We start from the raw sequence: 20,768 nt of genomic DNA on the forward strand, positions 1-20,768 counted from the left end.
CCATCCTTGCTCTAATGCCCAACCCCAGACCCCAAGGCGCCCCCGGAACAGATTCTTTCTCCCTGAGGCACCAGGTGCAGGAAGACTTCCTGTCAACAAGCCAGCTTTCAATTCCATAAACTTGCTTTGTTAGATTCAGGTCTCCCCCCTGTTCTCCCCACCAAGTGCAATTACACAGCTCACCTGCCATGGTGGTAATCAGAAATTGGAACAATTACTCTAACTGCCGGGTGCTGGGGAGGAAGGGACCCACCCACACAGTACTACTGGGAGACTTAATCCAGAGCTGTTTGCCTATCTTGAGTGCACTGCTTCCAGGGTGCCCTCAGGGACCTCAGTACACCCACTACTCCAACGACTCCCCACCTGAGGAGATAGAGCTGAGGCAAGTCAAGGGGGGCAGAGAGTACCTCCACATCTCCTGGTGCTACAGATGAGCCTCAAGTCTGTTCTCGCGTGTGACCTGGGTGATAGTGCAGAGTTTGTTTAAAGATTTGCTTTCTGTCCTAAACTAATGGAAGAAAACCTGAATCAGGGGAGGGGGATGTCAAAGGATCCTGGAATTCAGGCCCATGCCCCCCTATACTATGGACCGCCACCCCCAACTTTGTGTTCCTACTGCCCTGCTCCCAAGGCTGAGTGCTGTTCACACCCAGCTCTGTCCATCTGGGCCAGACTTGACCTGCTAATGCTACCTGGGTTGATTATATCTGGACATGCTTGGGGATGAACCAAAGTAAAGGAGAAAGTTTCCAAGAGAGAAGATCACCTGGTTGCTTTGTCAGATGCAGGGGCTAAAAAGCCCACACTTCAGGCATCAGCATATGTGGATTTCTTAGCTTTGACCTCTTAGCTTAAGCAGTAGAAGGTGTTGTACAGATGTGCCCCCCTTCTTGGCTACTGCCTTTCATCCTAATCATTTATATCGAAAGCTAATATGATTGGCCACAGGATACTGTAGAAATTGTTTCAATGCATCATTTTTGGTCAGTGATTTGCATGGAAATATATTTTTAATGGAGTTGTTTGAGCATAACTTATAGTTTCTGAGAACTCTCTTGTTAACAGAGAAAATCTGGTCCCTCCTATCACTTCCCACCAGTAGGAAGGCTAATAAGCGATGAAGCCATCACTGCCCTTGAGGGGGGTCTCTGATGAGCTGGCCTTCAGAGACTGTCATTTAGCAAAGGCTGGAATGGTAGAGATTAACTTAACCACACTCACAATGTCACAGTGTCATCACACTCCTCAAATCATTCCCACCCTCAGGCTCTGTCACCCATGTCTCCCTGGGTCCCTGCACTCTACCTGGCACCTGATCAGGTCCTAAAAGAACTCCCTCTTGCTGGGCCAGAAGGTAGCATGGCATAGGGAACAGACTGTATGTCCTATTACTCGTAACCTCCCTTGATGACTCATGTTGCATTCCTGAGACTCATAGGTGCACAGGCACATTAGGACGCTTGCCTCCTACCTTCCAGGATGTTACCCCTCAGTTTCCAGAGCACATCCCCCACAGTTTCCAACCCCCAACCAACTAGACTGGAAATTTCAGAAAGTATACAGCCTCCTCTGTTCAAGCCCAGTCTACCCTTGTGAAGTGTAACCTCGGGCTGGATGGGGAGAGAGAATGCAGTCTCCAAAATTAACCCTGTCATGTGCAGGAAACAGACTCACAACTGAGTGACTACAGATGCTTCTTAAATCTTCTCCAGTGACACCATTTGGCCACCTGATTGATGTAGCCACCTACCCCTCCAAAAACATCGACTTTGATGACTTCAAAGAAATGCAGAGACATTCCTGCCAATGTAACTCTTCAAGAGAAAATTCCTCCTTATCCAGTTTATCCTGGAACCAATATAGAAATCTGTCCGTGTGTGTGTGTGTGTGTGTGTGTGTGTGTGCATGCACGCACATGTGTGAGGGGTAGTGGGTGTCTGCCTATGAGTACAAGGAAGGAGAGTGGGAGAGGGATCCATGGGACAGGAGAGACCACAGCAACATGGGGAGAAGAGGAGGGAGGAAAATGCAGATGAGAACAAAGGGTTTGGCTCAGACTCGTGGATGCCAGTGGGGCTCCGTGTGGCTGAACTTGTGTGCATCCATCCTATCTGCTGAAGGAAATGGATGCCAAGTTAAATACCCTCCTGTGGATTGGGCAATGGGGAACAGAAGTACATAGGACCCATCCAGGTCACATGCAGAGGGATGATTGCATGGTAAGTGTAGGATAAAACAAGTTCATGGCTAGAACTCCAGAGAATTGTAGGCGAATAATTCAAGTTCATTCTCCTGGGAATGACAATGGTGCCCTCAGTCTCTCTAATACCTCCTGCTCAAAACCCAGGGATACTAAAAAAGTAAATGTGTATGATGCTAATGGATTTAGTGTATCTACTAAAGGACTGAGATTTTCAGACTGGATTTTTTTTTAAAGTCCATCTATATCTTGTTAATAATTTGTAATAACACCAAAATGCTGAAAGTGAAGCATTATTTTACAAGTTAGGATAGCAACATTCATATCAGATGAAATAGAGTTTAACACAAAAACAAAAATTGACAAAAATCCCACAAGCATTATAGAGATAAAAAGGATTAAAGATATACCATGAAGGGCTGGGGTTGGGGCTCAGTGGTAGAGCGCTTGTCTAGCACGTGTAAGGCCTTGGGTTCGATCCTCAGCACCACATAAAAAATAAATAAATAAATAAAGGTATTTTGTCCAACTACAACTAAAAAAATATTTTTTAAAAAAGATATACCATGAAGACATAATAATACTAAATATTCATGAATTTAGCAATATAGTTTTGAAATATAGAAAGCAAAAATTAACAAAATTACAAAAAGAAATCAATGAACATATAATCAGAGCGAAAGCTTTCCATTCATCTTTTTTAGAAACACAAATTTAAAAAGTCAAAAACTGAATAAGAATATAAATTTTCTTACAAAAATTTATAATTAAGTTCTATCTGATGGATGTATGAAAATTTTACCCCTAACTATAAAAGGCAAATATTTTTTTAAGAATAAATGACAAGGGGCTGGGGTTATGGCTCAGTGGTAATGTATTCATCTGGCATGTGTGAGGCACTGGGTTCAATCCTCTGGACCATACAAAAACAAATAAATAAATAAATAAATGTATCCATCTACAACTAAAAAAAATATTTTTTCAAAAAAGAATAAATGACAAAATCTTCATAAAAGTAATCATATAGTAGATCACAAAATGATTTAAAAAATTATATATCCTGTGACCATAATGAAGTAGAATAAAAATATAATTTCAAGAAAATAAATGAAATATTTAATGGGAAAACTTCAATTGCTCTTGCTAAAGTATTTACAGGTCAAAGAAAAATAACTCTGCTTGAGAAATAGTTACAACCAAATAATAATAAAAACAATGTACCTCAAGAGTTGTGAATTCAGTGAACACAACTCTTATTGGAAAATGTGCAATTTTGAATATATTGGTTAGAAAATAAGAGTAAACATTAAAAAATAATAAGAGAATATTAAAAAAAGTAGAAACAAAAAATGAAAGCAAAAATTAATCAATCAAGAAGCAAATAATAATCAATAAACCTAAAAGCCAGTTTTTGATAAGATTAGTAAGACTGATGAGGTTTTAAAAGAAAGAGCAACATTCATCTAGATAGAAAAAGGAAATAAAAGAGGAGACAGAAATCCTCAAAGGTGTTGATATGATAAAAGCCTGAGAAAATATACTGTTCTCAGGAAACCAGTCTCCTTCCTCTTTCCATTAGGAAACACAGGCTAATGTCTTATTTATCTTTGTATTTTCCAAGGCTGGCAGCCTGATACATAATAGATATTCAGTGGTTTGTTTATAAAACCAAATCCCCTAGTTGAGCATGCAGTCTGTGGCCCTCGCACTGGAGCAAACAGAGAATGTGTGGACAGAAATCTTCAACCAGCATTATATGTTGCTATTTATTACTGATTATAAGTAAAGAACCAAGTTTTGGAACCCTTAAAAAATAATAAAATCAAGAAAATCAAGGTCATCCTTATAACAGTAGTTTTCTCATTTAACTTGGATGAGATTTACTTGAATAAGAGAGAAAAGGTTAGTTACAGCTGAGACAGGAGTGTTCATTGCCCAGGGCACACCAAGGACACCGTGTCCCACACATGAGAATTACCTGTCATGGTCACTGCAGGCAGGAAGCAGGCTGAGATCCTTTGGATGATAATGATGGCTCTGCCCAAGCTTCTGTGTGGCCAATAGGCCAGACCTGCCTGATTTTCACATAGACTGATCAGCCTATGAAATCACAGGAGTTGGTCTCCGGTTTCACAAACATACCCAATTGGGTCAGAAGCAAATCAGGAACACGGCAAGGTTTGAAGGTTGCCTACTGAGAATGGAAAATGAGAAGGCATACAGAGCAGGACACTGAAGTCTAGGATTTCCAAAACACTGCCTTTCCAAGGCTCCAGGGCTTGAAATTGTGTGTTCTGACTCCCATCTTGACTGTGTTCATAAAGGAGATCACCGCTAAGTCTTACGAGTTATTGCTAACTTATTCTGATTTGTATATCAAATGCTTTTAAGAGGGGAGAGTTGAGCGGACTGAGGGCATGGGATTGAGGGGTGGTGAGCATGAGGGCATAAGGACACTGGCTGCTTGAGGGGGAAAATGAAGAAGGAAAAGTGCCCAGTGCAGGGTTGGGCCCAGGGCCAGAGTAGAATGTGTGGTTAGCTAATGGGAGAGCCCATAAGCTGGGAGAGCAAAGAAGGCATCCCGGATGCCCCAGCACAGCTGGGAGCCATGTGGCCTCTCTGGGTCAGGGTCAGGAGCACATGCAGACTAGTAATCTGAGGGTGGAGGGAGAGATACAGAGCATCTAGCTCTGCAAATAACAGCTTCCAGGGAAACTGCTTCATGTGAATGTTCCATTGAATGCAAGCTGCTATCATTCCATCAGTCCTGCCTGCTAGGTCAGCAGTGCCTGTCCCAGAGTCTTTGAAGGCAAAGCCAGGCAACCCCAAAACAGTACTAACAAACACGTGCAAGGCACTTCACAGTATAAAGAGGGTTTTCAGATATGTTATCTCCTAAAAGCCTCACAACACCCTCTAGGAAGTCTGTACTCAATATTATTTTTCTTTTGCAAAAGAAGAAACTGAGGGTCAGCAAAGATAAGAAACTATGAACAGACCTTGGACCTCTAACTCCAGGCCCAGTATGTTTTATACCTTTGCTTCTGAAAGTGTGGCCTATGGACCAGCAAGATGAGACTACCCTGGGAGCTTGTTAGAAATATAGAATTTCAAACACAGACCTAGTGAACTAGTGTCTGCATTTTACCAAGATTCCTCGCAATTCACATTTTATATGCACATTAAAATTTAAAAAGCACTATTTCTACCACATCAGACCACCACTCATCAGCACCTAAAGAATTGCTTAAGTGATACACTCTTGGAGGGTCTAAGTATTATAGACTGGAAAGAACCTCTCAAGAGTACAGGTGTGCAGTGGTGCACACCTGTAGTCCCAGTGATTTGGGAGGCTGAGACAGGAGGAGTGCAAGTTTGAGGCCAGCCTCAGCAGCTTAGCAGGGCCCTAAGCAACTTAGCGAGACCCTGTCTCAAAAAGGGCTGGGGACATAGCTCAGTGGTTAAGCACCCCTGGGTTGAATCCCTAGTACCAAATACAGAAAAAGAGTACATAGGCCTACCCCATCACAGCACAATGGAGCAGGGACAAATGTTGAAAGCACATCCCTAAGGCAATTGAGGGAGGGGAAATATATATATATATATATATATCCTTTTGACTACCTTATACTTGCCCTCTTGCTTTTTGTTTTCATATTCATATTTGATGTTTTTACCTGGGATTCTGTTGAAAATCAGGCTTTCTCTGACAATTATTACAATGTAGACTAATAGTAAATATCACTACATCTTCTGAACACATGTTAATAGAGAATGGAAACAAGAACAGATGTAATAATGGCCTTTCTAGTTTGCCTCCCTTCCCATCTTTTATCCCTGTGGTTCACTCACATGATAGGGAGCTGCAGAAAACCAGCCTGGTACGAAAGATTAATCTAGATAACCTGGGACAATCATTGAGTTGGTAATAAATATGTATTAGATGTAATAATATGTGGAGAGATATATTTAATAACAAGGTGTAGAGCACTATCTATGTATCTGCAAGGATGCAGGCCACCGGAAAAGTGTGCCTATCCAGCACAAGTTCAGGGCTTTGGCAATTTTCTGGTTAATTTGCTAGGTACAGATGGCCAAACCAGACAATTCAAGCCAGTGGGAGATTTTTGTATCTAAATATTCTGGTTTGGCTGTCTTCATTCATGAAGTTAACCTGATACTTGCCCAATGACTGCCTCATTCATGTTCTATGAAGGGGAAAGAAATGTAAGTGAACACGTTTTAATATGTGCATGTACATGTAACTCAGATTTGTTGAGATGAGATCATATGGATTTTCACATTCATCCCCAGAGTGATTCCTATAAATATTTCTAGGGATGTTTGGGATGAGAATGACATTAGACTTTCTTCAAGTCACCTCTGGCTGTTAAGTTCCTGCTTTTGTGGACAGCACATCTTTGCATGTGTGTGAAAGTACAGCTATCATGGGTGATGTCTGGGAGACTTCAAGTAGAAAGTCCAGTAGGAACTTTTTCTGGAGGGATGGGCTGCAGTAAGAAACATGGGGCTTCTAGCTTATGGGTAGTGTCTAGAGCCAGGAAAACCCAGAACCAATTCCAAGGAGCACTTGTATTAGAGTCACTCTGAGGAGGAACCTGCCAAGAAGTCTGAGAAGGACCTGGTATTAAGGAGGAAAGAAGCCCGCAAGGAGAACACCATGGGGAACCCAGGTCACAGAGGGCCTCAGATGGAAGGCAGCCAAGCTGGGCTGCTGAGAGGGGCAGACACAGCAAAGAAGTGTTCCTGAGATTTGACAGATTGAATATGAATAGTTGCAGTACAGTGTTGGTGTAGGTGGTGGGGGCAGAAGCCAGTCTGGAGGGTAAAGGAGAAAATGGCTGGGGGTTGGGAAGCAGAAACAGCCAGTGTCCCCTCTCTTGTGAGGAGGGCAGTTGTGAAAGGATCAGAGCAATGAGGCTGGCTGGCAGAGGGCATGGATCTTGGAGAGGGACACTTTGAAAGGTGAGAGGTAGAACATGCTGTGTGCTTCTGGGAATGGCCTGGGAGATCACTGAAAAGTGCAGATGGGAAGGAGAGCAGGGTTAGCCCTCTCCTCAGATGCCCCTGTCCTCTCTACCTTGGACCTGGCCCTGGGCCCCAGCCCCTCCCTAGGCTGGATGGAGGGGAAGTGCCAGGCCCTCAGGTGGAGGAAGCCCTGCAGGGAGGACCCGCCTTTGCTCTGGAAATAGAAAACCTACGCTGGTAACTGAGTAACTCCTGGAGAGGGGGGCAAAGTCACTGGCCGGGTCTGAAGAAACAAAAATAATCTGTTCCGCTTGGGCAGTGAATCGGATGTGGGGGGTGCAGTGTCCTGACCTACAGGGCCCAGAATGGCTCTCCTCAGTCTTACCCTTCCACTGGCTGGGAGCAATGGTTCCTAATAGAGCATCACCAAGAAGAAGTCATGGGTTCAGTGCTCAGGCTGGCAAGGTCCATTCCTCTGCCCCATAGCCACCTGCTCCAGTGGTCGAGTCCATTGCTCAGACAGACCAACAGGGCCCCTCTGAGCCCCTGCCACACAGAGGAGGCCTATTCATGGGAATCCAGAGGCAGCTCCCCTACTCCTCAATCCTACTTCCTTCTTCCTCTCTGATGACCCCTGCAGGTCAGCCTCAGCTTTCTTCCCATCCCCAGGAAGTAGGCCTTGGTGGCAACCAGACTCTCAGGTGTCCCTCTCCCGAGGTCCAAACATGAACCATATCTGCCCCGAAAACACACAACTCCACATACCAGATTACAAGTTTCTCACAGTGGTGCTGGGTTTTTTTTTTTTTTCTTCTTCTTCTTTTTTTTTTTTTTTTAACCAGGGATTGAACCCAGGGACACTTTACCATCGAACCACATCCTCAGCCCTTTAAAAATTTTTTTAAATTTTTTTATTTTGAGACTGGGTCTCAGTAAGTTGCTTAGGGCCTCACTAAATTGCTGAGGCTGGCTTTGAATTTAGGATCCTGCTACCTCAGCCTCCAGAGTCGCTGGGATTACAGGTGTGCACCACCACACTCAGCGATGCTAGTTTTCTAACAGCATCTTTGCATCCATTGAGTAAGTGGTTAGTTTTGAGTGTAAAAGCTGGTGGGCAAGGATTGGGGCCTTCTGGCTTTGGGCTTCAGCACCACCAACTTTCCTTACCTGGAGCTGGGGCTCCTGCTTCCCTTTCTGCTTCTCCTTCTGCCCCCAGGTTTACCTGTCAAGTCACAGGGAACAGAGGAACACCTCCTTCAACAGCAGGTGATGACAGAAGTCAGTGAGGCCCTGCTTTGGGTTCATCCCTAGGCAGGCCCTCCTCCCCCACAGGGAGGACAGCTGGGCTGTGAGGGAAAGAAAGTGCCAGGCCAGTGGAGGGGGGTTGGGTCCTGCTCTCCTGAGCAGGAAAGGAAGGATAGTCATTGACCCAAGAAGTTTCCATGAACTCTGGCCATGAGGGAGAGAGGAGGGGAGGGGTCACTAGGAGGCTGGGCTTGTTCAAGAGGAGGGAGAAACCTCACAAAGTTCTAATTGTAAAACTTCTAATTGTATGTCACAGTAAACAGACATACTAGACCTGCGGTGAGGAAGGAGAAGGGCTGGGAACCGCATGCCACCTGGGCATAACAGAAATTGGAGGTGTCTGGAGCAAAGGGAATTGGGGCAAGATGAGAAGGGATGGCATGCTCAGGAAGGCCCTGCTTTCAGGGCCTCCCAGTCGGAAGCTCAGATTGCTGATAGGTAAACCGTGAGTGGAGAGAGAGAAGGGGTCACCGCTAGTCTAAGGAAGTTCCAACTACTGCTGACTCAGCCACCTCCCCTCTCCCCACCCTCAACCCTCCCTCTCAAGCTGATGGGAACAAAGACTCCGAGAGTTTCCAGTTATAAAAATCCAGAAGGAACAATCAAGAACAAAGATCAAGGTCTCAGATTTTCCATGACATTGGTACGGGGCGGGGGCACCATGCCTATCTGGCACAGTCCCCATCCCTAATGCCCTCTGGGAAGCAGGAAACTGCCATCTGGGCATGGGCAGTGCCAGTTAGCATGACACCTCCCTTGGGTCAGCCTGGGTAGGAGGCGTGCTCACTGCCAGGCCAGAGCCTCCTATGCTCAGGGTCCCTTAAGGCCTAATTCCTCCCAACTCTGAGATCAGACAGCCTCAGAGGCCAAGTGCTGGGAGGCAAGGAGCTCACCCCGAAGACCCCAGACCCTCAGCACTCTGAAGAAGTCACGGTGAGGAGGAGAAGGGCAGGGGGACTGAAGACATAGGACAGGTAGAGGAAATGTGGACTTTGGGTGGGTGGAGCTGTAGGGATGGTGAGAGGGGCAGAGACCTGAAATCTATTTGTAGGAGGTCAAAAGGCAGCTGGCTCAAGGGTGGGGCTGACAGTCTGGAACCAGTCTTCTGGTCCTCCCCCATTCCCTTGGCACTCCTACTGTCTCAGCTTCTGGAAGACTAGGGGAGCTCGGACACAGGGAGGTGAACCCACCCAGTTAAGCATACATACACTCATTGAATGGAATGCTCTTTAGCTGTTAAAAGTGAAAGAAATCCACTCATACTGATGGTGAAGAAGAAGAAAGTATATTAAATGGGGGGGGGGATGGTGAAAAAGGCTGTAGATCCTGAAATCGTTGTTAAAAATAGACTCAATTCCACTACATTTGGATATGTATGTCTAAATAATGTAACTATATATTTCAATGTGCTTAGAAAGAAGAACAGAAGGATAAGTGCTAAATTAGAAAAGAAATTATAGCTGAGATTTGGGTTTGAATCAGGAGAGACTTTGATATTTGAACTTTTTATAATAAGCTCGTACAGTTTTATAATTAAAAAGATAAAGAGGTGAGGGTGGGTGAGATGGTTCAGAACAATGCGAGTCTGTAGCCTAAGCCAGGCATCTGCACACACACACCAAGCACACCTGCCCGACAAGGAGAGCACACCTGGTAAATCTGGCAAAGCATGGGAAACACCTGGCTCAGGCACATATCCATAGTCCTGGGTTCCCTTGGCTTATGCCAGCCCAGGCCCAAGGTTCTCTCTAGGCATAGATCCCATCCCAGATCAGCCCCAGCCCCTGTGCTTCCCAACCTCCCATTTATTGCCCTGTGCCTCCTCTATTCCTAACCAGGTACTCACAAAGCAATACCCTTGGGAGCCTAGAAAATCAACAATGCTGAAGGGAGGCACCAGCCTGGCCATGAAGATGGTCTCCTCCTTTCTAGGGCACTGGGATTCCTGTCTCCATTGCTATGGATGGCCCAGGGTTTCCTGTGGATTCTTATTTGAGCAAGGGACCACTCCAGGACATCAGCCAATCCAAACTATAACCCTGCTTCCACCATTTACTTGGAGGCTGGCCTTGGACTAGTTATTTTAACCTTTCTAAGCCTCAGTTCCCTCATCTGTAAGATGGGAATAATAAGGCCATTGTAAAACTCAAAAGCTGATAATATCTAAGGAACTCTAAATGCTTCGGAAGATAAACAAGGAAATTACGATCATGGGAGTCAGGATACCAGTTCTTTCTGGGGTAAGGGATGGGGCTGGAACCAGAGGTGACAGGAACTTCTGGGGTGCTGGAAATACTCTACTTTGACCTCACTGTAGAAACACAGGTGTTTGATTTGTACTTGTTTATTAAACTGTCCATATGTATTTAATACACATATGATCTGTTTCACAGTAAGAGGAGAAAAGGTACGTACTTTGGAAATTTTCATGCTCAGTACAAAGTAAAATGGTATCGGGCAGTGCAGAATCCCATTTTTGTACCCTCTGAGGCTCTCCAATTTGCCTGGTTTCCCTGGGGAATGGAAGAGGGTGGAGAGCAGCAGGGCTGTAGTGTGAATTAGCAAGGTGGCAAGGATCTGCTAAGTACAGATTTCAGTCAAAAATTCAGACCAATGTCGTTTTCCTTGCTGGGGGATGCCTAGCAGGGCAGAGGTGCCTAAGGGGTGCAGATCACTTGGGGAATTTTTTTTTTTTTTTTTTTTTTGTGGTGCCAGGGTTGGAACCCTGGGCCTTGAGCATGCTAGGCAAGCACTCTAACACGGAGCTATACCCCCGGGGCCCACTTAGGGAAATTCTTGAAGAAGGCTGTCAATACACTCAGAAGAGCTTTGCCTTCCCCAGGTCTCCCAACCCCCACCCCTGCCCATAGACTTCTGAGAGCAGCAGGCCCATCTTCCCACCCTGACTTCCTGACTGGTATCATCCTCAGCCCTGCCAAGCTGCCTGGACCCCGGAAGGCCTCGTTGCCACACCTGCCCACCACTCTGTAGGCTCCAACAGCGTGACCCCTTCCTGGTCCTCAGTCCAGCACCTTTCTGTCCCACTGACATCCCTCCTTGCTCTGGCTCCACAGTCTCCCCACAGTGCAGAGGAGGGAACCCCCAGGAGAAGCCAGGACGTGGAGGTCAGGCCCTCCCTGCCGCCCAGGCCCAAGACCCCATGCTGGGCCCCCCCAACGCTGGCACCAGGGATCCCTCAGGGCTGAGCCCACCCTGCCATCAGAAGCCACAGGAATGTCCATGTGGGCCTGGCCAGGGCACTGCTGGTGACCGTCTGCTCCCTCCCTCCAAGTCTGACTTTCTCCCTGTCTCTCTCTGACTTGGCTTTTGTTGGACTCTGTGATTTAGCTTCTCTCCTGTCCTGAGTTTTCTGTGACTCTCTATCTCTACAATCTGCCTCAGCCACACAGGACAGCATGAATCTTCCTTCTGCATGTGGGGTGTCTGGGGGGGCCTCCCGTCCTGGCTGTCGCCTGTCCTGCTGCCAACCCTGGAGCTCTCTGCCCAGGCTGAGGGGACGATTCCTCAGAAAGCTCCAAAGCCTGAGGGCTGCAGTGGTAGAGCAGGGCTGAGGGAAGAAAAAGAGGAAACCATGCAGGAGGATGGTGGAATGGAAGAGGATAGTGGGAAGTGAGATGCTGGGTAAGAGCCTCCAAGGCAGAGTCTCGGGTGAAATAAAGGTGGATTGCAGGGATGGGTTCTGTATTAGGAAGCTCTTTCCGGTGTCTAACCTCAATCCTGCCTGCTGCACACCCAGCTCTATCCCATGTGTTTATTTCTTTTATTCTCAGAATTCAAGAAGGGCACAACGTGAAAGAAAGCACAAGGGGTATTTGTGACAGGCACAGAGGCTCTCTCCTTAACCTGTGAAGCCACCAGAGGGTGGCTTCCCACCCCCAACCACCTGATAGCCCTTGTCATGAGACCAAGCTGTGGGCAGTAGTAGCTTCAGGCCATATAGACAATCTTCCTTTCACAAGCTTATTTGTTATTCTTTTCCCACCTCTCCACCCCTTCCCCACCAGCTGCTTAAAATATTTTTCAAACAGAAAAATCCAACCACAGCTGGAAACCAACCCTAAAGTTAGTCCAGAACGTGGGAGCTGCCAGGGAAAATTGCTGGGGCACAGGCGGGGCTGTGGGAGGAAGAGCCTCAGCCACAGAGACAGGCCGCTCTGCAGGGGCCTGCAGGGGCACGAAGACCAGGGGAGAGGACACAAGAATCCCATGCTTGTTCCACAAATGGTCAGTAGGGCCCTGCACTGGGACAGTGCGGGACACAAATGGCCTTAGGGTATGATCCAGGCGCAAACTCTCTCATGACTACAACAGCAGACAATATGGAATGTTTAAATGCTGGCGCTTTCTATTCAGTGACCTGTTTCAAACCCCTGCAAGAAAGGTACTACTATTATTATCCCTATCTTATAGAGAAAGAAATTGAGGCACACAGAAGGTAAGAAACTCTCACACCACCATACACCAAGGAAGCAGTGGAGTTGGGGGCTGGGCCCAAGGAGTTAGTGCAGTATCCACCTTGGTCGCTGGGCTGTTCTGCCTCTGAGCACTCAGGCAGGGTGAGACACAAGCTCCAGGACAGAAATGCAGCCAGCCCTGGCCTTCCATATCCAAAAGGGAGGATTTTAGGACTCTCCACTGTATGAAGACTAAAACCCAAGGACGCTCAAGTCCTTTAGTACTTACATATATAACCTGCACACAATCTTCCTGGATACTTCAGATATTCTTTAGATTACTTATACCTACTATGAGGTAAATGCTGTGGAGAGTTGTCATGCTGTATTGTCTAGGAAATAATGATAAGGAGAAAAGTCTGCATGTATTCAGAATCGATGAAAATTTTTTTAAAAAATATTTTTGGTCTGCAGTGGGTTGAATTCTCAGACACAGAACCCATGGATACTGAGGGCCAACTGCATTTGGAGAAAAAAAAACTGTGTCTGTACTGAATGTGTGCAGACTCTTTTCCTTATTATCATTCCCCAAACAATACAGTATAACAATTATTTGCATAGCACTTACATTGCATTAGGTAGTATAATTAACCTAGAGATGGCTTGAAGTATACATAAGGACATACGTAGGTTACATGCAATTACTATGCCATTTCATATAAGGAAATTGGGCTTTCCTGAGTCTTGTATCTGCAGAAGTCCTGGAACCAATCCCCAGCAGACACTGAAAACCAAATGTGTAAACAATGAGAGAATTCAGAGAGAGATTGTCCCCAGTAGAGAGTCAGAGTTCCTCCAGGATCATCATGGAGAAGTCACAGAGCTGCATCTGGAAGGCTTCTGAGCCTCTACTCAGGGCAGGGACAAAAGCCATATAGCAAAGAAAGATAAAACAGAGCAGAGACAGGACCCAAGAGGCCAGCTCCCAACATGTGGTGCCCACCATTTCAGAGTACCTACAGGGGACAGGACCCAGCCATGGTGGCACAGTGATTTACATTCATGTTCCCTCTCTCCAGTGTCCTGGCCTGCTTCTCATCTCCCTGGCACCTTCCTACCTGCTCAGTTCTCTCCCTCACTGTTTATCCAGGTCCCCTTGCAACCCTGTTCACAGAAGGGAAGACAAAAGCCCAGTGCTCCAAAAAATTTAGATTATAAAAATGTCTGTGACCTCTAATTTGACAGAAACCTCCAAACTATCTTGTTTGGAATGGGTGGGTCCAGCCAGGTGGTCTCACAGCTTTGAGCCCTAGGACCCCAGGAGACAAGGGGTAGGTTGGGGGACTGGACTCTTCCTCTCCCTGACTGTGTCTCCTTTCCTCTGTGACCTTTCCCAGGCATTTGGCACCTCTGGGCCTGTACTCTCTGGTTGGCTTTCTTTGTTCCTTTTCAGTCCTAAAAGGTCAGGGCACTCAGTACTCTTTTGCCACAATGACCTGCTGAATGGATGCCCAAGACTAACCAAAAAATGGTATCAGGAGTGCCAGGACACTAGTTCAGCCAGTCTCACATGTGCTCTCTGATGCAAGGTTCTGCTGCTGATAGAGAATCAGCATCGTGGTCACAGCTGACATGTACTGAATGTCTATTTCTTGACTGACACTACTCTAAAACTCAGCTAAAGGCTTTCATAGATCAACTTATTTACGTTTTTTTAAAAACCCCACCAATGAGGAAACTGAGTCAGGGAAAAATTAAGGATTATGCCCAAGTCATACAGCCAGTGAGGGGCTGAGCCAGGACTCATACCCAGGCCTCCAGGCTCCAGAGCCCGCTCTCTTAACCACCTGCAGGGTGCTGGCTGTCTCCGTCAGAGGGAAGTAGCTGGAGGGAAGGGACCATGTCCTGCCCATCACCGTGCCATGGAGCCCAACATCAGTCCTGGCACTGGTAGTACCTGGAACTAAAGCCAAGGCTCCTGGCAAATTGGGTTGGCCTTGACTGGAAGGGGGACAGGATGTGAATTCTCAAGAGTTGCCAGTGTCCAGGAATTTGTGCAAACGACCTCCCTTCGTGCTCGTGATGTAATGGCTGAAGGAATTTAAGCCCTTTTCTGGCTCTGAACTAACTCAGCTCTAGTCATAGCCTCCAGCTGAGAGCATCTACCTGTTCCAAGGTGAACCTGGCCTGGGGGCATCCAGATCCCTTCCTGTCCCAGCAAACAAGATCAGGCCAGGCCATCCAGGGCCTGCTGCTGCAGGTGAACCAGCTTTGGGTGGGCTCCTTCTCTGATCTCAGCTGCCTCCTGAACCCTTCTGCAAAAGAGAACAAACAACCCCAAAGCTTCTGTGGGTTTTAAGAAGGCCCTTGAGTCTGGAGGCTGGCTGCTGGTCTCCTGCGCCCCCTGGTGGAAGGAAGAGAGATGCATCTTCCCTGCACAGAAGTCCCAAGTCCCCATGCCTCCCCAGCCTCCTCCCCTAAGTTCCCCTCTCTTCCTCTTGTCTTTATTCATTCATCCTAACTGAATTCTTGTCCACTAGGTGATGGGCACATGCCACATGACAAGAACACAGAAGATTGATGCTGTCCCTGCTCCAAGATACTTTCCAATCATTCACTCAACTCATTCATTCAACAAATATTTAAGGAGCTCCTACTGTCTGTCAGGCTTTTCTCAAAGCCCCCACAGAGTTCACAGACTAACAGGACATACAGCCTGGTGGAAAAACAGTGGCTATATGATGGGGGAGACTTAGGTGCTAGAGGGACCCCACCAGATAACCACAACAGAGGCCCTAAATGGAGCAGTGGCAGTAGAAGAGCAGAATGAGTGTGTGGGGTCAGGGTAGTAGGGGGAGGGGTATCAAGAGAGAGGGTTAAGGGGGACTGTCTGTTCATGCGTGTGTCTGTGTGTATGCGCTTGTTACTATGCATCTGTGTATGTGTGTGGGCAGCCAGTCTGAATGATTCGCATTCTCCATCCCAGAGTGGAGAGGCTTTGACTACATCTCGTAGTGACCTGGACATTGCCCTGTCCCAGAACTCTGAGGACGCATCTTCAGACTTGTCGCCCCATGGATTGAGTTACACTCACCTGTTCCTTTGTGATGTTACCCCTTTGCCCTGTTTGGGATTGAATGTTCCATGGAAATGCCCTTTGTGTGTCCCCTTTTCTTGCTCTTCCTTTGGGTGTGGCCTTCCTAGATGTCAGTCAACCTGCTGACAGCAGACATCACAAAGCTACATTCAACTCCTGACCCTTTGCCTCATTTGAATGGCTTCTCCTCGATAAAAGGGTTCAGCGTGTGCTCTCTCTTTCTCTTTCTGTGGAACCTTAAGGTCAGAGGAGCCATCACAGGACCCCAAAGAAAAAGGTATCTCTGTCTCTTGTGTGATTATTTCGTGCAGCCCAGTTCACCTGGAGTGACCCTGAATGTTTTAGTCATGAGGAACGCGACATGTGTGCGTGTGTACATGCATGTGGGGTGGGGCAGAACGTGGGTTTGCAAAAAAATGTTGAAGCAACATCTGGGCTGGGCTTGGATAGCTGTGTAGGGTCTGTCCGAGTGTAGGAAATGGGGTGTGGAGTGGGGTGGGGCAGAGAGAAAAGAACATCCTATCCAGAGAGGCTGGAACAAACAAGCACATGCAGTACGGGCATGTTTAGGAAGCTACAAATAGTCTTCTGTGGCTCAAGTGTGTGGTTAGCAGGAAGAAGGCAGCAGGAGAGAGGAAAAAGCCTGGCGAGTTGGGGTGGGGGAGTCTTACCCTGGGGCTGAAAGGAGCCATAGAGGCTTTAAGAAACAGAATGATATACCCACATTTGCATTTTAGAAAAGGGCCATTAGACTAGGCCACTGGATCCATGGATGGAGGAAGGACTGTGAGGGCGAGAGGCCAGAGCTGCTGTGTGCTTGTAACCCAGCGGTGTGATGCTGGGCAAGCCACGTCACTTCTGTGAGTCACAGACACCTCATCTGTCAAATGGGGATGATGGTATTAAGCCTGTAGAGTTAGAAAGATTAAATGGAATAACGTTCAGGAACCATATACTACTGTGCCTGACACATATTAGGAAATTATAATATTTAATTAAATTAGAAAGTCAACCAGGAAAGCAACTGTAATTGCCTACGCAAAAGGTAGGAAGGCAGGGCTGGGGTTATGGCTCAGTGACAGAGTGCTTGCCCTCATGTATGAGGCACTGGGTTCGAGCCTCAACACCACATAAAAATAAATAAATAAAATAAAGGTATTGTGTCCAACTACAACTAGAAATATTTTTTTTTAAAATGGGAAGGGCCTAAATGCAACCATTGACCATGGAGGGAGAGGGGAAGAGGACACGGAGCTGTTTCACACATCTGACTTTGTGGCTGTGTGCTGTTCTTAAATGCAAGAGAACTTTCTTTCCCCCTTCTTTCTTTAGACTTTTCTTCCCTTAGAGAACTGAACCTGGAACTTTCTTGCAGTAGAAACCCATAGGCCAGAGCTTTGGGTTCTGGGATCCCTGATTCATGAGAGAATAAACACAGACTCCATTAAATAAAAAGGTTTCTTGTGCCCCTTAAACCTACCTGTGTGCCACAGTGGCTGCCGCAAAGGGATTTAGCAGGTCATCAGGTCCTTCCGTAAAGTATACCAAAGAAGGAGACAGAGTACTTGGTTCTGGTGTTGGTGTTTCCACTTATTGGGTGCCATTTAATCTCAAGCAGTTTTATCATCTATGGAATAAATAAAGGGGGCAGAATAAAGACTTCCAAGTGTAAATCTCAGCTGACAAAGGGAGGACAGAGTTGAGCAGAGCTCATCCCTGACCTCCTGTTCCTCCTCAGGGCCTTTTAGGATCAGCAGCTCTATCAGGGCTCTCCTGCCTTCAGCCTATGGGGCCCTAGTACATAATGGCCATGGAGGAGGTTGGAAGGATAGGGATGCCCAATTGGCCCCACTCTGCTCTGGCTCACCCGGAGAGCCCCAGTGAGCTCATGTCTGCAGTAACTTCACTGCTCATAACCAGGATGGTGAGACAAACCTGGAAGCCATGCACAAGTGAGAAGTGATGGCTGTCTCCTTAGGAATGTACTGCCCAATTAAAACTGTCTCCCATATGGCTCCAGAGGATGTTGGGACTACTCCGCAGGCCATCTTGGCCAACCTCCAGGCTGTGTGGTTCTGCAAGCATTTATTGAGAGCCTACTATGCATCAGACATCAAGCTGGGTGTCAGGGAGAAAAGGAGCAATAAAAGTTACACTAAAAAGTAAAATCTATCTGTCCCAAGACACATTTTTGGAAGCAGACTGTCAGAGAGCTTCCGGTTGTGCTGGTGATGCCCTGGACTCCTTTCCAGTCTCCCATCAACCCCAAGGCCTGTCTCTCCCTGACCACAGATTCCAAGCCCTTAGACTATTTCCTTCCCTTTAGAAAGCATCCCAAGCTCCCTACCTTCTTCTGGCCTCCTCTTCCTCCTCAGTTGATATGGATCAGGCGGCTGACTCATTTCTCCTACTTCTGGTATAGTCTGAAATTCCTCTGTAATGTCCATCCATAATGCAGATGTTAGGTTTATTGCATCCTGTCCTGGGCAGGGTGTCCAGCAGAGGTCATGAACTGAAGTGACACCCATGCAGTAAGAGAGGATGGGGTCTCAGTAGAGGTCATTCTCCAAGTGAAACACCTGAAGGAGGCAAGTCCTCAGACAGGAAAGACTAACTTGGAAGACTGGTGTCTTCCTCTTTCAAAGGGTGAGAATCTTGAGGGCTAGACTTGGGAGAGGATGGAAACCTAAGTGTGGCCTATGTGGCATGTGGTTAAAATAGGCTGTCCGGGGGCTGAGGCTGTGGCTCAGTGGTAGAGCACTTGCCTAGCATGTGTGAGGCACCAGGTTCGATTCTTAGCACCACAAATGAATAAAATAAAGGTTCATACATCTAAATATGTGTGTGTATGTATGTGTGTGTGTATGTATATATATATATAAAAGGCTGCCTGCTTGTGTTTTCCCTTAAGTAGCTCTGTGTCTATATTTGTTAGGATAGTATTCCACTATGAAAAGACACCCCCAAAGCTGGCTTACAGTTATTTTTCTCACATAATGAGAACTCGGAAGACAATCAGTCCAGGACCTGATCATGGACTTTTATCCTGATACCTAGCCTTCCTTAGCATGCCCTTCCCGCCTCATGGTCAAAGGTGGCTTCCCTGTCTCCAACATCAAGTCCAAATTCCAAATAGGAAAAAGAAGATCAAAAGACCACTTGAGTCTCCTTTCCTTTTAAAGTGCTTTCCCAAAAGTTCCATACAACTTCTTTCACCTCATTGGCCAAAACAGTGTCACATGGCCACTTCTATCTGCAAAAGAAGCTGGGGAATGTTTTTTGTTTTTGTTTTTTAGGTGTTTGATGACTTTATTTTCCATTAATTATTTATGCCCTGTCCATATAAATTCTAATATATGAAAATTATTTCTGCAGAATTTCCCAAGGTGGCCTCTGGTATGGAGGTGAGGGAGAATGACCACAAGAAACTGCAGTGCAGTCTCTCCATCAACCAGGAGCCATACACTGAAAATTAGCAACTGCTACACTACCATAAGTGTGGGGGCTGATAAGGAGAAAAGCCACCAAGGGCAAAACTTCAGAGAACCTTACAGTTTTTGGAGGCTGAAAGTCCAAGATTAGGCTCTGGTGAAGATTGTTTCACAACATGGTGGATGGCATCATGGTGGGAGTGCATGTGAGAAGAAGAAATCTCATGGTAAGACGGGAAGCTGGAAAGAGGGTACAGGTGTGTCTTCTTTTTATGAAAACCCATTTCTGGAAGAATGAACCAGGTTTCCCCCCAAAATTATATTAATCTCTTCTTAGGGCAGTGCCCCCAATGACTTTGCACTAAGCCTGATGTGGTAAGGGTTCCACCACTTCTCACATCATCTCTCCAGAGACTGAGCATCCAGTACTTGAACCTTTGGGAAACGAGAAACATACAACAGCACCAAGTAACACATTGTATATATGTTAATGGGCACCTGTGGTCACAAACATTTTTATCAGCTATTTTTTCCCAAAAAATTATTTACCAAAATAGAGAATATTCAACTTATCTGATATTTATGTTCTTATAGAAAAAAGTTAAATAAATAGAATAATTCTAGTTTTTTACGTGGTCTTAATAAAGGTATTTTATGGTTTCATTCAATTTGGACTTGCTTACTTTTACCTTACCAATTTAATATGGCGATTGGAAAGCTTTAGTTTTATGGGGAATGTGTCTTAAGTTGAGCATCTGCTTTCCCCCAACAACATAGATTTGTTTAAATAAGAACTGTAAACTACAAGGAGAAGGATAAAAAAAAAACAGATTTCAGGAAGGAGAAGGTGTAGCTTAGGGGTGGAAGAAGGGGACCAATGGCTCAGTGGGCTGATGGCGGGCAGCAGTTGGCAGGTGCCTAGACAGCAGCAGGCGAATAAAGAGAATATGGAAGTAGCAGAAATCAGGTGCCCAACCTCGCTCTTCATTGCCAAGTGGGTCCCTCATTCATACAATCTCAGAATATCTCCTCTCCGCACATCATCTTTAGTGACTTCAGCTGTTTAATGTGTGCCTCAGCCTTCCTTTTGCTGCGGGCTAAGCTCAGCCTGGAAGCATGTACAACTCCATCTGTTAGAAAAGAACCCTCTGGTCTTTTACGTGCACGCCAGTGTTGTGGAAGGCTGGGACGGCGAGGTCCTGAAGAGAATCAGTCTACATCCCAGCGCATCCTACTTTCAGAGCTCAGCGCTTGGGTTTGTTCCGGAAAGAAGCTGACAGGACGCTTCCTGGAAGTTTCCCTATGCTGCGCTAGGGGACTATTTGTGC

General features: G+C 46.3%; 1 long non-coding RNA gene across 1 annotated transcript; it reads left to right on the forward strand.

Annotated features, from left to right (window-relative positions):
- Positions 1 to 9,099: 9,099 nt before the first annotated feature.
- On the forward strand, positions 9,100 to 13,508 carry LOC125616655. Its single transcript, XR_007347391.1, has 2 exons — positions 9,100 to 9,430; positions 10,336 to 13,508. It is a non-coding gene; the product is annotated as an uncharacterized LOC125616655 (long non-coding RNA).
- The last annotated feature ends 7,260 nt before the right edge of the window (positions 13,509 to 20,768 follow it).

Source organism: Marmota marmota, unplaced genomic scaffold (genome assembly GCF_001458135.2).
Source record: "Marmota marmota marmota unplaced genomic scaffold, marMar, whole genome shotgun sequence".
Taxonomy (NCBI): Eukaryota; Metazoa; Chordata; class Mammalia; order Rodentia; family Sciuridae; genus Marmota; species Marmota marmota.